Here is a 16242-nt window from a genome sequence, read left to right on the forward strand (position 1 = left end):
GTGAAGTCTTTGTGACGCTGAGACTTCAGAACAGGAGGCAAGCTCAAGTTCAAGCCCTTGGAGATCTTTTCTTCAAGCAGGTGACAAAGCAAACAGCAAAGTCCTTTTCCTCCTTTCCTTAGCAGCAAGCAGCCATTGCAGGCCAACCCCTGACAGCAAACAGCACAGGGGCAGCATTCCTCCTCAACTTATCCGGCTCTTCTCCTTGGCAAACTTCCTCTTGATTTCCCAGAAGTAAAAGTCTGGGGTTTGAGCCCCTCTTTTTTTACCCAAAATCCTTTGTTCCCTGAAGGCAGAGAGTATCTGTACCCACCCAAAACTAAGTTGGTGGGGCACCTTGCAAGTGCACAACAACCTCCACTGTCAGTGTGAGCCCTGGCTCCAGACACACCACAGGGTGGTAGAGCCGTCATTGTGGAAGGCAGGCACAGCCCTATTCAGGGTCAGGTGTTACTCCTCTCACCACTCCAAATGCAGAACAGGCCTGTTCAGCCCAGCCCTGACTCATCAGACTTCTGAAGCCGCTGCCCCTCTCTAGGTCCTGTCTTCCAAAAGCCAGACATGCAATATACAAACCTAGCAGAGGCACACTGGATGGTTAGGCAAAAAAATACCTACTTTCTAAAAGTGGTATTTTCAAACACAGAATGTAAAAATCATCCTCACTAAAAGATGCACTTTAACATTCTGAGTTCAGGCATACTAAACTTTATTTTTCTACCTTGTTTCCAGGGCTAGTTATGTTTGTAAGATGTTATAAACAAACTCCCCATTCTGTCCTATAGGAACAGGTAGCCTTGCAATAGTGAAAAAACTATTTGGCATGTCCTACCTTTCACATGCAATGCACCCTTCACACATGGGTACCTTGGGCCTACATTAGGGGTGACTAATATGTAGAAAAGGGAAGGTTTAGGGACTATCAAGTGTGTGCACTTGACAAGTCGACATGGCAGTCCCATACTGCACACAGGCTCTGCAATGGCAGGCCAGAATTACAGTTGACAGGCTGCTTCTGTAGGTGGCACAATCAGTGCAGTAGCCCACTAGCAGCATTTCATTTACAGGTCCTGGGCACACACGCTGCACTGTACTAGGGACTGACTAGTAAATCAAATAGCCAATCATGGAAACACCAATCCATAACAGTTATTTACAAAGGGAGCACTTGCACTTTGGCACTGAACAGCAGCGGCAAAGTGCCCAAAGCATCTAGGCCAGCTAAACGGAGTCCAACATACAGCACAAACACAGGAGGCAAAGGCAAACAATGCAGGGGAGATCCATTCCAATGGTGCCGGGTCTAACAACCAGGTTCATGATCTTCCAGATTTCAAAGAGAGAAGTTTGTGCATGGAACCACAGGCAGAACAACCTTTGAGAACTCCAAGCACTGTAACTAGTGCTGACATGAATACAGCAATCGCACTCCTCTTCCCATTCCAATTGCATTAAAAAGAACAATAGCAAACATATTTAGTTGCAGACACAGAACACTGCGTGTTGGTAGCTTGCACGGTCATCATGTGTCTCCGAGCTCGCACACCTCTCCCATGCTCTTTGAGCTGCCGTCAGTGCTGCGCATTAAGAACCGCTCGTGCTGTCATTAAAAATCAATTTGCATGCAAAGAAACGTTTTGAGCCAAAAACACAGCACAAACAGGCTGTCGGCAACCCTGCACAGAAGGTTCTGGCTCCCTAGACCCCTTAACAATAAACACAGTACCTTTTGAGTTCCATAACTGACATTTGGAGCAAGTAGGGTGAAATAGCAGAAACTCGTTCCAGACTAAGAAACACAATGAGCTCCTGAACTCCCACTAGTCGCCAATATTGTTACGTTGTTTATAATCCACATGAAATGTTTTCCTTCAGGTTTTCTTTATTGATGAAAAGCTTGGTATTAATAGCTCGTACAAAAGGCTCAGGAATGACTATATAACAGGCACACAGTTCAAACCTCAACGATAACAGTTCCATAATGGAACACCTAACTGACCAATGGCACAACAGTGCCAAGTTGCACACATCCATTATCTACATATGACACATTGTAGTTAATGAGTTGTCAGGAATAACTAAGGAAGCTGTTTCTGACAGTGAGTGGTTAATGGCTTTGGAACAGGATAACACTGTTAAGCTGGTGATGGGGTATGCAGCAAAGGGATGGCCAAGGAGTAAATTTTGAGAAACCACTATAGCTGGGTCTTGGCATGTGGTTTCTAAACTCTCAATAGTTAGAGGGTTCCTTCATAAGTCAAATGTTCATATTATTTCTGAGTCTTTGAGGTCAAAGGTGGCAGGTGTCGCACATGAGTATCATATTGGAATGTGTGCCATGAAGAGGTAAGTGAGGGATAGGTTTTGGTGGCCTGGTATGGACAGAGAAGTGGATCTATATGTGATGCAATGTGTATGCTGTGTGGCGAGTGATAAGGCGCATGCAACCATACCCATTGCTGTGAGTGTTGCTCCTGTTCTGGAAAGCATGGTCCAAACTGGCTATAGAAATATTTGGTCTGTTGGGTGTAGGTAATGGCGAGGTTAAGTATGAAATTGTAGACATGAACTATTATTCCAGGTGGCCCAGCATAGCATTGGCTAACCGCATTACATCCCTTACTGTTTCTAGGCGAATGTGTACTAGAGGAAATTATGTCTGGTAATGGTCCTCACAGCTTGTCTCCGGGGAGTTTGAATAATTTGTCAAAGAATTTGGAATTAAACATTTCAACACATCTATGTATTATCTCAGAAACAATGGTTTGGGTGAGCGTTGTCACAGGGTAATTAAGGAAAGCATTAAGCTATCCTTAGTGAGTGGATTAAATTGGATACTTGAGGTAAATAATTTTCTATGGGCAATTAATACTACACCCAATTCAGAGAGCAAGGTTTCTCCTTTTCAGTTCAGTCAGTTCAGTTCAAAAACTTTATTTGGATTGGACCATATCCATAAACGCACAACACATACAACAAATTGAAAACTCAAATTCATTTTCTCTGAAAAGTACCAACTCGGAAGACTAACTCATCATCTTCCAATTTAAGTGTACTCCTGAGTGCATCTACTAAATGGATAAGTGAGGTTTTTAAAAAAAATACGGTATTAAAAGCCATTGAGCATACTTTGTATAAAACTTGCAGAAAAATAAGAAAATGTAAAATTGTTTGGCCACTCTGTCAGTCGCATGGGTAAGGCAGAGAATTAAGATTGGCATTGTACCCAAAAGGGAAACAGAGCAAGAATTTTACAGTACCAGACCTTAAGTGGATGAGAAGTCCCCTCTCCCAGTGGTATATGGGCAGAGTTAGGTAACTAGGCCAGCAGTATGCTGTGTGCTCAATGGGCAAGAGATTTACAACAGTTGATTTCTTGTATTCCCTATCCAGTATTTTCATGCTGTAAAGTGTATATACTGCCGTCCTAAGAGCTTTTTTATGTACAGTCTCAGTTGTGTGAAAAGAGCCTGCCATAATTAACACTACTTAGGCTCTGATTCACACCTGTAAGCCACTGAATATCCATTCCTTTATCACAACTAATACAGTCCCCCATTATCTCTCTTGTGAGGGACGCTGCAGGATTTTTCCATATGGCAAGCCAGAATAAAGCAGAGCGGGCCCTTATGAAGTCCTCAATGTAACTTCATTTCAATTTGCTGTGGCAAAAAAAACTGAGAGGTGGAGATCGGTGCACCCAGTAGTTTCCGACAGATATTGGTGCATGTATAATATAAATGTATTGCTGTATATGTTGTCTGCCCTGGAAACTGTTATTTGGAATTTAAGTAAATTTATTTATATAATGTGTATATTTATATTCCTGTTTCTTGCTATTTGGTTTGCTTTCTTATTCACCTTTTGTATTTGGTTCTCCCCCGAACCCAGTGAATTGCCCTCCTTCATTCATTTGAAACGTTCATACGTTCTTTAAGTTTATCCTAGTCAGGTGACACTTTCCTTCCTCGCCTTCGGGGTTGGACCTTTTTCGTTGTATTGTATTGCCATAGGAATGAATGGGAAGTTATTCTCAATTTGCGATTCGCAATTTGCTAATCGCAAATTGAGAATAATTTCAAGGGTGCAAGGGTGCCTTAAGAACACCCTGCTGCACCCCTGAAATTTACATGTGTGCGCATATGGCGGCCATATATGAGCGTCACATGGCACCTTTACAAATGGCAAAAAGTGCATTTGTAGAAGAATTTGCAAATTACCACCAACTACAAGTTGGTGGTAATTTGTGATTTCTTAGCCTAAATTTGCAAAACTTAAATGCTTCATACATAGCATTTAAGGAATCGCAATTTGCGATTTCTTAAATGCTTACGCAATATTAAGGAATCGCAAAATTTGTGATTCCTTAATATTACGAGGCTTTGTAGTTGATACATTCCATTTTCCTATTTTTTTGTCGCGAACGCTGCTTTTTAGCGATTCGCAGCGTTTGCGACAAAAAAATGGTATGATACATCTGCCCCTGGGTCCCTTATTTCTGGTTGTGAATCTCAACTGTGTCACACCCATTTGGGCTCCCACTAGCAGGATTTTTTTAGTGGCAATCCTATGGGGCTGTGGGGAGTGCGATACAGTAACAGGTCCCAATTCAGGTGCGTGGTCAGTTGGTGCCCCTCTAAGATCGGCAATATGTAATTAGCCTTCACTGCCCAGGGACAAGCGTTGCTCCATCAGTTAAATCTCGCCTGATACGATATTGACCACCATTTCAAGCATGCTATTAATGCTACTGGTGATAGGACTTGCAGATGGTATTCCAGTACGCTTTCCCATTTAGAGTTATCAAAGTCAGATCTTAACAGTTATGATTACTTTGAGGGTTCCAAGAAATTGAAGCTGACAAAAACTCACCTCATTTTTCTTACTGGATGCCCCTTAAAACTTGAAAGTGGGTTGGCCCTGCCCTGCCTCTTACAGTCACGGACATATGCAGACGGCCCGGACTTGGCCTGGGCTCTGCAAGGGCGCGTCCCTAGCTTCAGAAGCCCGAGTCCGTAATTAAGAGCCTCCCAGGGGCGTAACACAGGCCCCTGCAGCCCCCGCGGTGTAGGGGGCCTTCACGCTTCAGGAGCCCCACTCACTCCCAGCAGAGGAAGACTGCTGCAAGCAAGGCAGCAAGCGAGCCTCCGGGCGTGGGAGGGTACGTCAGGGCCTCCTGGTGCTAAGCAATATGGGCGATGGAGTCCCCTGGTGTGTGGGCAAGGGCAGCAGCAACAGTGGCAGACTCCTGCGGTGAGGGAGCAGAGGCCGTAAATTTAGTGACACTGGGTGCGGGAGAGTTCGTCGGCACCTCCTGGCGCTAAGCTAATTTAGTAAAGGCCAGAAAACCGAATTTCATAAAGGGAAGGAGTTGTTTCTCCAGTCCTCGAAGAGTGAGAAGAGTGGGATCCCATTCTGAGATATTTGATGATGGAAGGTGCTGGAACAAGGATAGAGTATCAGTGTAAGGATGAAGGGGCAATGAGCAGAAATGGGTTTCAGTTGGATATTCCTTATAGGAATTAGTTTCTGGCTGATGTTCCGAGACGATCATCCAGCGAGCGATCACTTCCTGTCAAGTTACAGGATAATGAATTAGAATAATTATTGCATGGATGTATATCAATCATTATAGGTCACAATGGTATGGTAGAGAATTTGTTTAGTGCATATGTAGTGTCCATAAAGTTAATGTTTTGTTATACATATGTTGGTTTTATCATTTTAGATTTAGAATTTTTTTATCAATTTGCATGCATCTAAATGTTTTAGTTATGAAAATTTGTATATTGCATAAGGGGGTAGATGTCTTGAGTTCTTTACTGAATTTCTATGAGAGGCATAAAATGTGCATGCATCACAGTGTGTGTAATTGAATGTTTCGTTTTAAAGGCGTGGGTCAGTTGCTGTAAACCTGCCTCACTGCCAATCATTTTAAAGCGAAATCAATGACAATAACTTAAGATACCTCCGAGTATATGATATCCTTTTCAACAAAAGTAATGAATCATTTGGTCCGAGGGATCTTCTTACCCTTGGCCCCCACTGCACTGGCAGAGCTATTGAAAGCCATGCCCCTGTCTTCAGCAAAAACTGGAGTTGTTAAGTTAAAAAAGAGTTAAATCACAATCTATTTACAATATTAGCGCAAATCCCTTTACATACCTTTGGCCTCTTACTATGAGCTTAGTACATCTAGATGTTGTGCTGAAATACAACGAAATGGTCGAAAAGAGGTGCGGCCAAGTTGTTTCTTACAAGACCATGCAAGTTTTTGTGAGAACTGGATTTATAGGCCTGTGTGTTTAGTTCACCCCAACATTAGGTTGGTTTTATTCAGGCATCCACTGTTGGGAGTCATTTTGCCATTGTTGTACATTGATGAACTTGTGCAAAAAAGATGTTTGGGATTGTACCGTTGAGTTTTATTTGCTACGAGTTGTAACATGCTTTTTATGTGGTTTTCACTTGGGGTTTATTTTTGATTGAAATCATGGGAGTGAGGTTTTCCAGTTTGTTTCCATCTGTTTTCCTGTAGCCTGTCTTGGAATAGCTTGGTTTTATGTTACCTCATGCAAAAAAAGAGCATGCTGTAATACTGCGTGCGATAAAATTGCATGTGTTAAATGGCATGGTGTAAAATCACCTGTGCAATCAGAATCGAGGTTTGGGCCTCTTCCTTGTTGTGACAGATTTATTGCATTGATGGGACTAAGGTTTTATTTCTGATTGACTGTTCTTTCTTGCATGCCCCTGCCTTCTCACCTGACACTCCACTGGGAATAGCCACTTGTATACAGCCATGGGCAGCTTTCAAATGTGTAATATATTTATACTTTGCATAATTCACACTCAAGTAATGAACATCGTTTCATCTGTTGTGTAGCTATGGGAACCCCACAAACATTAGAATTGCAATTGACCACTTCTCTGGCGGACCTAAAACACTTTAAAACTGTGTGATTGAGGTCCATATACTGAAAACTTTGTTTCATGACGTCTACGGTAGGTCTCCAACACCCTGCAATCTGTAGACACGGACAAAAAGAAAAGGTTTAGTGGGAGACCACCTTCGTTCAGGCTAGCCTTTCTGGAATCTTCTCTTCTTCAAACCCCTCCACCTCAAGCTCGAGTGTGGCATTGATATGTGTCTGTCTTTGCTCAAAGCCTCTCTCATAACAGTAGCTTACGTCTCATTCCCAAGCCTTGCTCAACAGGCAGTGGTGAACACCACCACATCTCGCTAATATCCCTTCGGTCTCCCAAATCTAAAGAGCTTTAAAGCGGCTGCCAGCAGTGCAAGCGCTATATAAACCCCCTAATCAAATTATACAAAGGTAGAATTATAAACTACTGAGGCCCATGGGTATTCAGTTACTTCTTTTGACTAATGTTCATTGAAAGATCCATAAATGGATACCAGTTTACTTAACTGAAGCACTACAGCAACACAATTACAGTACAAGCTTAAATGAAAATGTAAATGTTCTAAATTATAAAATTGCCATCATTGATGTAATATGTAATCCCAAATAGACGTCAAAAACTAATGAGCGTTTGCAAAATATATTATTTTACAAAAACATACATTTTATATGGAAGCACCTAAGCTAGCGGGAAAAAAATGAAACATTCAACAATTATGCGTTATTCCACGATCCGTTATGGAAACTATGCCGTTAATGTACTTTCATAATTAAATGTAAGCATATAAATTGTTGAATTGATTTTGCATCAGGAGTGAAAAGTAATATTAGTGAGTAACCGACTTTCCTCGACCTCCTTCGGTGGCGGAATGTGAAACCGGAGTCCACTGACAGCTTAATAGGCTGTGAAAGAGTTCATTTTGCCGTATGCAGATCCGTCGCCCACACTTTTATCATAAGAAACCCTCGAGGTTATAACATTATGCAAATGACAGCCTTCAAAAATGTCCTTTTTTTTGAGCGGAGAAAGGTTCCTGTCCTTGGCTCCTCTCCTCGGTCTGAACTTTTGAGCACATATTTACTCACGGGCTGCGCGGCTTCTAATATTCTCGCTGGCTGGTTTTAATATCTGCCTAATGTATCATTGCGGATGGTCGCCGCTGACATTGTTTGTCAGCTAATGCATTCTGAAATGCACGCGCGACATCTTTATGGCGCGTGGACCATTCACGTCCGCCGGCTCCGACCGTGACTCTGACGGCTGAGTCTGCGCGTAATTGCGGGAAACACGAACGTTATTCAGCTTGTAAATGCCAACGACAAGTTCAGTGTCAGGGGTCAGCCGTGATTCCGTGCTTAAAGTGCAGCTGCTTCCCTGACAGGAGGGGTGTGTTTGTGTTGTTGCAGCGGTTGTGGACGGTATTTTACAGGAATTGAGACTAATACAGCAAAATGTTTTTGTTCCTTTCGAAAAAATAAACGCTAAAATTAATTAACTAGAATTGGCGACGTGAGACTGATTATCAGGAAAAAAGCAGAACATAAATGTTAAATGTGTATCATTTTTAATTTGCAGTTTCTATAGACTAGGCCCAAGTAGACCAGTCGGAGGCTTTTCTGTTTTTAGTACACATAAATGAGTCATTTAAATTGGTTCTTAGCAATAGCCCGTGAAGAATAAAACTACTCCTCTCAAGGTTGTACAGGAGAAGATTCAGGAGCCTTCTGAGAAATGCTTATTGAGAGGAAAAATCTTCTCTCCCACAGCCTAACCCTTCGATTCCCTACGACAGTGAACGAGTATTCATTACCTGGACACCCTTCTCTCTTTAGGCTATGCCCAGGCCTACTCCAATGTGGACTCTCAAGTCCGGCGCCTCTGAGGTTTTAAGACTCCAGCTGCCAGCTGACCTCTGCCTCTTCCACTGACATCTCAGTTCAATGGCCTTCTCACTCCCAGTTCAGTTCTATGAGTTGCTCCTTTGAACTCCTGCAAGTGACGACCTATGATGTGCTCACAGATGCTACCAGCTGAGGGCCAAAACACACTTCCCTATGATTTTTTTATTTTATTTATTTAGTTAAAGTTTTGTATAGTGCGAACATGACCCAAGCAGGTAACAGAGCACTTTACATGAGGGTTGCGGAAGACACAGACCGATATCTGTGGGAGAAAATTAAGGCAACATACATCAGGAACAACAATAACATAATGGCGGGCGACACTGGGCCGTGACAGTGGTCAGGTAGCAGTTAATGATGTTCGTGACAGCCAGCTCAGTGCAGCAATCTTATTTCCTAGGTAGGTATTACTTTATCCTATTCTAGAGTTAACTCTGTCATGTGAATCCACCCCTTGGGACCCTTGAATACCTTCGCCATCAGAATCTGTTTGCGAATTAACTGCTCCCGTCTAGCCACTTAGCATCAATGCAATTCTAAGTTCCATTGTATGCTAATGTGATTACACTGTTACTATTAAGCATTATAGGGCTCATTAGGATGTCTTTTTGAAAACCTCCATCCGCAGGTCAGAGGCTTTCACACCGACATCCATGGTTTAAAGTCCGATTGCCTAATTACAATGTAGGCGGTCGGAGTTTAAACCGGGCTGTCATTCTGGCTGGCTTCTGAAGGGCTCAAGGACCTAGTCGGCCAGTCGGAAACCACCACATAATTACTTACGTACAGTGTTTCTGCCGTAGGGATTGTGATGTCGATTTACGACAGGCTTTCCATGTCGCGTTTTCCGACATGGAAAACCTGTTGGAAAGCAACTTAGGGAGTCCCTATCAGAGCCCCCATCCCTCAGCGGCCTCCAGTTGGGGCCCAGGTGGGCAGCTATGGTGCCTCCCTGTAAATCCCTGCACTGTGTGGCAGGCACCTTACCTCACGGTGCCTGCCCCAAGGTGCAAGGATTGACACAATCTCCCATTTCTCTATGGGATCTTGTGCTGTGGGCTGAAACCGCTCGCAACAGAATCTCCTATAGAGAAATAAGAGTTTGCGACTGCACCACACCAAAACGGTGTCTGACAATACAATTAGGGCCTTTATTCTTGTTGGCAAAGAGGTGTTTTTTTCTATAGCTCATCTTCTAACTCTCCCATCGAAACGAGGGCTCAGTGCACTCCCCCTCCACCCTGAACTCCCTCTCTGAGGCCAGGTGGACCCTTATATCAAGAACCGTTCTTGTGGATGTGGCTGCATAGGCACTTTTTATGTGATGTACATGGAAGCCAATAGATATCCCACAGGGGGCGTCATTCGACAGCCTGGTCCATATGGAACCAGTGTCTTTCACTCTCTCTCATTGTCCACTCTGAGATGAACCTCAGGTGAGCGGCCCAGTAACATTCCAGGAGGTTCGGACACACTAGACCTGCTTTGTCCCTGGGGAGTATAATAAGTTTGGTCAGCATAAGCGGTTGTCTCCCATTCCACACAAAAGATCGTATTTTTGTTTGCAGACTGACAGTGTCTGTAGTAAGAATGGGTGTAGGGAGTGCCTGGAAGGGATACAATAGTCTAGGTAGGATGTTCATATTCATTATATTAATCCTTCCCAACAATGATGAGTATAGGTGGGTGACTGCAATGAAGTTTTTGACCCATTTTTGGATAGACACTCAGTGCATACATTCCTCATAAGTCACAAAAATCTTTTACACAACTCATTACACAATACAAACTTACTGACGCCTGGAGACTCTGCAATCCCACTTTGCGAGAATACTCCTTCTTTTCACCCCCTCATCAAACTCAATCACGCTTGGATTATTTTTTTATCTCTCATCAACTTACCCAATCCCTTATTTCTTCTGACATTGGCTCCATCTTAATTTCTGATCATGCCCCAGTCTCCATTGTTTTAGATGTATTACAAAAACCTACTTCTATTAAAAAAATGGCGTTTCAATAATGCTCTCCTTCTCGATGCACAGTTTGTTTCTTCTTTCACATCCTTTTTTCATGAATATTTTTTGTTTAATCACACGGATGAAGTTCCATTCCCTGTAGTTTGGGACGCTTTCAAAGCATCAGCTAGAGATTTCATCATTCACTATGTTTCTCGCAAACGGAAGAAAGCCCAACAAGCCACAAATGACCTCCTTTCTAAAATTAAAGAATTAGAGCACTTATATTACACTTCCAAATCAAAGGATTGTTTAAATGATCTTATCGCCACCAAAATTCAATTTAATAAAGATTCCACATACAATGCCTCCAATTTCCTCTTAAAATCTAGCACCAAGTTTTATGGTGGACAGAATAAGGCTGGGAAATTGCTGGCCAACTATCTAAAGGTAAAGCAGAACAAGGTCAATATTGAATCTATCTATAGTTGTGATGGGTCACTAAAACACAAAAGTGAAGATATCCTACAGGAGTTTTTTCATTTTTATGAAACATTGTATTCGTCTGAATCATCTTCTTCTGAACAAGACATTTCCCAATTTTTGTCCAAGATTTCCTCTCCTTTCGACAGTCTTCCATATCTTTCCTCTTTAGAATCAGACCTTACGCAGAAAGATCTGCTTCAAGCTCTTAACTCTCTCAAACATGGTAAAGCTCCAGGTCCCGACGGTTTCACTGTTGAATTCTTCTCCGGTTTCTCAAAACTACTTATTCCCAAATTACATACTCTTCTTTCCACTTTCCTTCAAACTGGTTCCGCTTCTGTCTCTTTCTCTGATGCCCTTATTTGCATTATCCCGAAACCAGGTAAAGGTCCACAACATTGTAAAAACTATCGCCCTATTTCTTTAGTAAATATCGACTATAAAATTTTTTCAAAGGCTTTAGCATTGCGTTTAGAATCTTTTTTACCCGAGCTTTTAGGGAAAGAGCAATCCGGTTTCGTTAAAGGTAGACTGCTGACAGATAATACTAGATTGTTTTTTGACATTATCTCTAAGTTTTCTATCCCTTTGAAATGTTTCAAGAAAATTAACTCTATTTTATCTTCCTTTTTGTGGGGACATAAAAAGTCTTGTATGTCTTTGTCCAAATTAATGCGTTCTAAAAGAGAGGGTGGGGTGAACTTTCCGAATTTTGCCTTATATCATAAATCCTTTTTATTGAATCAAGTGTCGAACTGGATTACGGATTCCGCATCATCCTCTCCTCTCTGGTTGGCCTTAGAAAAGTCTTTTATATCCCCCTTTTCTTTCAAAGAATATCTTATGTTTTCTCGTAAACCTCAATCTTTATCTACTCCTATTCTTAAGTATACCTCCAAAATCCTTCCTTCCTTTCCCGTTTCATCCTTTTTTGATCAACCTATTTGGCACAATACATCTATATTAATTAATAATAAGCCGATTTTTTGGAAATCCTGGAGATCACGTGGCCTTATCTGGGTGCATCAATTGTTTCACCAAAATCAGATCATCCCATTTGCATTAGCAGCTACTTCTTTCAATCTACCTCCCGCTTTTCGAGTTAAATATTCATTATTGTCACACGCATTACAACTTGCCTACAATGCTTCTCTTGCTGCACCTCCTCCATCAAACCACGTATCCTCCGATATGTCTTCACTGAGTTCTTTACTTCTTAAACAACCTAAAGCTTCAAAAATCTACGCTTTCCTTCAAACTCAGTCTTTATCTCGCACGAAAACCACAACTGAAGAAACCTTGGAAAAAGACCTAGAAGTCTCCTGGCCTATTGAGCTATGGGACAAATTATGGCTTAAGATTCGTAGATCTTCCAGAGCTGCTAATACTACTCAAACACTATTTTTTATTTATAATCGTTTATTATTTTCACCACTAGTTCTTAGTAAACAATACCCAGATGCTTCTGATAAGTGTTGGTCCTGCTCTTTACCATGTGCAGATCTTTTCCACATGCTTTTTAGTTGTTCCCATGTTCATAATTTTTGGCGGCAAGTTTGGTCTCAAATTACCAATATTTTTTCCTCTAATCACTCCTTCTCTTTATCTCACATTTTCTTAGGGAGTGTTTCCCCCATCTGGGATCATTGCACTTTCTGGGTAAGAATAATTGACTTATTGTTGGCTGTAGCTTTTCAGCAAATAACTAAAAATTGGAAGGATTTTACCAAAATATCTTATCAGGCTTGGTGGTATGCTGTTTGCTATAATCACAGGTTAGATACGACTTTTGTCTACCCCTTGGCTTTAGCTGCCAAGCGAAAAGAATTGTGGAGTTCAGTCACACTATTTTTTGATTTAAGTGCTCAGAGTTCTCTGCCTTTGTCCCCGTTACAACAAGAAGTTCCTAAACCTCCATGAATTCCTGTATTTTGTTAAACATATTAATATTATTTTCGCTTTTCTTGTAATTGCAATGTATATTTAGTATATCTTTTATTACCTTATATCATACCAGTTGCCAATTTTGCTTATATTTATTCTCAATTTTTTATGTTTCTTTTTGTAGCTTATATTAATACCTTTAATTATCTTGATGTATACTTTTGCTTGTTATTTTCTTTGTCTTACTTTGTAAGCTTATGTCATATTCTTTCAATAAAAAATTTCTGAACTTAAAAAAAATGATGAGTATAGGTGTCTTCATCTCCTCAGATCATTTACAATTTCTTTACAGCAGGGGGTCTAGTTTATCCGGGTCCAGTCTTCCAAGTAGGGGCCAATGTGAAGACCTATGTACAGTATCGACGGTGAATCCCATTGGAATTGCCCTGGTGTTTTTAAGGCCTGTACAGTCTGAGGGCTGATCGTGATACTGTGTATGACTGATATTTCTTTCTTTATTTTTAATACTGATTTTTTTTTAATACATCCAGAGCAGGCACTAATACTGACAGGGAGTCATATAAGCCAGTAAGGGTGAGAAGGATGTTGTCTGCAAAAAGACTGATTTTGTGCTCTTTGCCTCCAAAACAGGATGGTGCTGTTCTGTCTTAAAGTCATTGCTTGGGCTCACCGCTAGGAAAAATAGGAGGGGGAGAGTGGGTATCCCCAGGTGAGTCTAAATCGGGCTGTGCATTGTCCATTAACTCGGATTATGCTGTTGGGGAAAGCATATACTGACACGATTTTATCTTTCATCTTGGAGCCAAAGAAGGTCCAACTAACTCGTCAAATGCTTTCCCAGCATCCAGAGAGATCAATATGTCCAAGATGTTCAGTTTGTGTACTTTCTCTGTGGGATGTGTGAGTTGCCTAATGATGTCTGCCACCAGCCTGTTATGAATTAAGTCCACTTGATCTTGGTCTATTAACACAGGAAGTAGGTGGTTTAGGTGCATTGCCGAGATTTTCATGTATAATTTGAGATCTGTGTTCAAAAGAGAAATAGTGCGATATGATGTGCAGAGCGCCAGGTGTTTCCCAGCTTTGGGGATCAGAGGTATTTCTGCTTCACACATTGTAGGTGATAGGCTGGTACTATGTGTAAAAGAGTCAAACAAAGGTGCGAAGTGCAGCAGTAGGTCAGAAAGGATTGTTGTAAAAGACCAGCGGAAGGCAATTTGGGCTGAGTAGTAGTTTGAGCACCTGTCCAGCTTCCATATCAGTGATAGAGCTCCTCAAATTCTCCTAATAGAGGGGTATATTGTGGGCCAGTAACATACTTCTAAGTAGGCTTGTATTTCTTCCTGCTGTTCAGGGCCACGCTCATTTATTGTTTGGCAAAAGACATGTAAGGCATCCCTTTTCCATGCCTACCCTATCGTGTGGGTACCGTCTGAGCACCATATCTGTGGAATAAGCATCTTAGCCCCATGGACTCTTATCTTACAGGCTAGAAGGGAGCCCAATTAATCGCCCATGTCTGGGTGTGCTGTCTCTGACTAGTTGGTCCTATGTGATTTAAGTTGGCCTCAAATGATAGCAAACTTCTGTTTGGTGGTTCTGGAGAGAATTTTCTCATCCGCCTTTTAAAGCACCGCAATCTCTGAAGTGTGCATATTTTCAACAAAGCTTGACTGTCTAGCTTTGTCGATCTCCAAGGTAATCAGGACCCCCCATTTGCGGCTTTGAATGTTTCCTACAGCTTGTGTAGAGACACATCCTGGCCTGTATTATTCGTAAAGTGATATATGGTTGCTGTATGTATGGTTTACCTGTTGACTGGTCTCTCAGAAGTTGAGTTTTGAGGCCACATCGTGACAGACCTTTCTTGGGGGTAAGCTGTCCCTTCACATGAGAGCCATGCGTGCATGATATGATATAGAGATGTGGGACATGGATACAGAATCAAGGGCTTGGAGGAATGACGGAGTAACTAGGACATTATGAAACATAGGAGTAGGTGGCATGAATGTTAGAGTAAAAGGAATGGTCCTCATCAGAGTGTAGATGACGTCAAAAATCTGTCAGACCCAGTTCAGTGATCTCGTTTTTTAAGGGGACCTGAAATCGCATCCATGACTTGGTAGACTGGTATTGGATTGTCTATCGTGTTCGGGCTCCCAGGCCAAGTTGAAGTTGACCCCTGCCATGACATGCTCCGTAGCGGTCCTGAGCTGCTGTGAGAGGAGTGTGTGAAAGAATAGGTCTTGGGCCATATTATGGGGGTAAATGTTCAGGGTAAAATGTGTTTTATGTGGAGGACTTCCACGACCCTGGTATCGAATGCGGGTGCCTTACTTGGGTGAGCTATGCATAGTATGGCTACTCCCGCTGTCTTAAAAGTATGTAAGGCCCAGTTTTGGTGGGGATAAGCTGGGTGGTGCATTTGCTTGTGGTCTTTTTTGAGGAGATGGGTTTCCTGCAAAAAGAGTATGTATGTGTCCTGGAGGAGGATATAAAGCCAAATCTGGCACCACCTAATGGGTTAATTCAATACCTTAACATTGAGGGAGAAGTGTTTCAAGATGGATGGGTTCATTACTGGAGGGGAAGAGACCCCTTTACGTTTTCGGTTAGTCATAAAGGCTTAAGATTGTTGGGGTACATTTGTCTGTGAACTTGGGTGGTGTACCAAAATTTACTATTCCCACTCCAGTCTGTGCAACAGTAGGGAAAACGTTGGACTCTAAAGGGGTAACATTTACTATTCCCACCCCAATCTGGGCAACAATACGGAAAGCGTTGGCCTTCAGAGGGGTAACATTTTTAATTCCCACTCCAGTCTGTGCAACAGTAGGGAAAGCGTTGAACTTCAGAAAGGTATAATTTACTATTTACAGTCCAGTCGGTGCAAGGAAAAGTGCGCAAGTGCTTCACTTCAAGCACATATCAGGTTTAGGGATTTATAAAGTGCATGCCTACCCAGAGGCATCCCGTCATTCATATATGAAACATAACCCTATTAATTTGTAACAATTTTAAAACTCTTAATATATGCTCTATTATTAAACCCAACATTATATATATAT

The 16242-nt window shown here is 41.9% G+C and overlaps 1 protein-coding gene across 1 annotated transcript in view; it reads left to right on the forward strand.

The window, feature by feature from the left end:
• The window catches only part of GPC3 (glypican 3), a 3092951-nt gene that overhangs the window by 657285 nt on the left and 2419424 nt on the right, over positions 1-16242 (forward strand). The window lies entirely within an intron of this gene.

This window comes from Lissotriton vulgaris, chromosome 4_1, assembly GCF_964263255.1.
Source record: "Lissotriton vulgaris chromosome 4_1, aLisVul1.2, whole genome shotgun sequence".
NCBI classification, from domain to species: Eukaryota; Metazoa; Chordata; class Amphibia; order Caudata; family Salamandridae; genus Lissotriton; species Lissotriton vulgaris.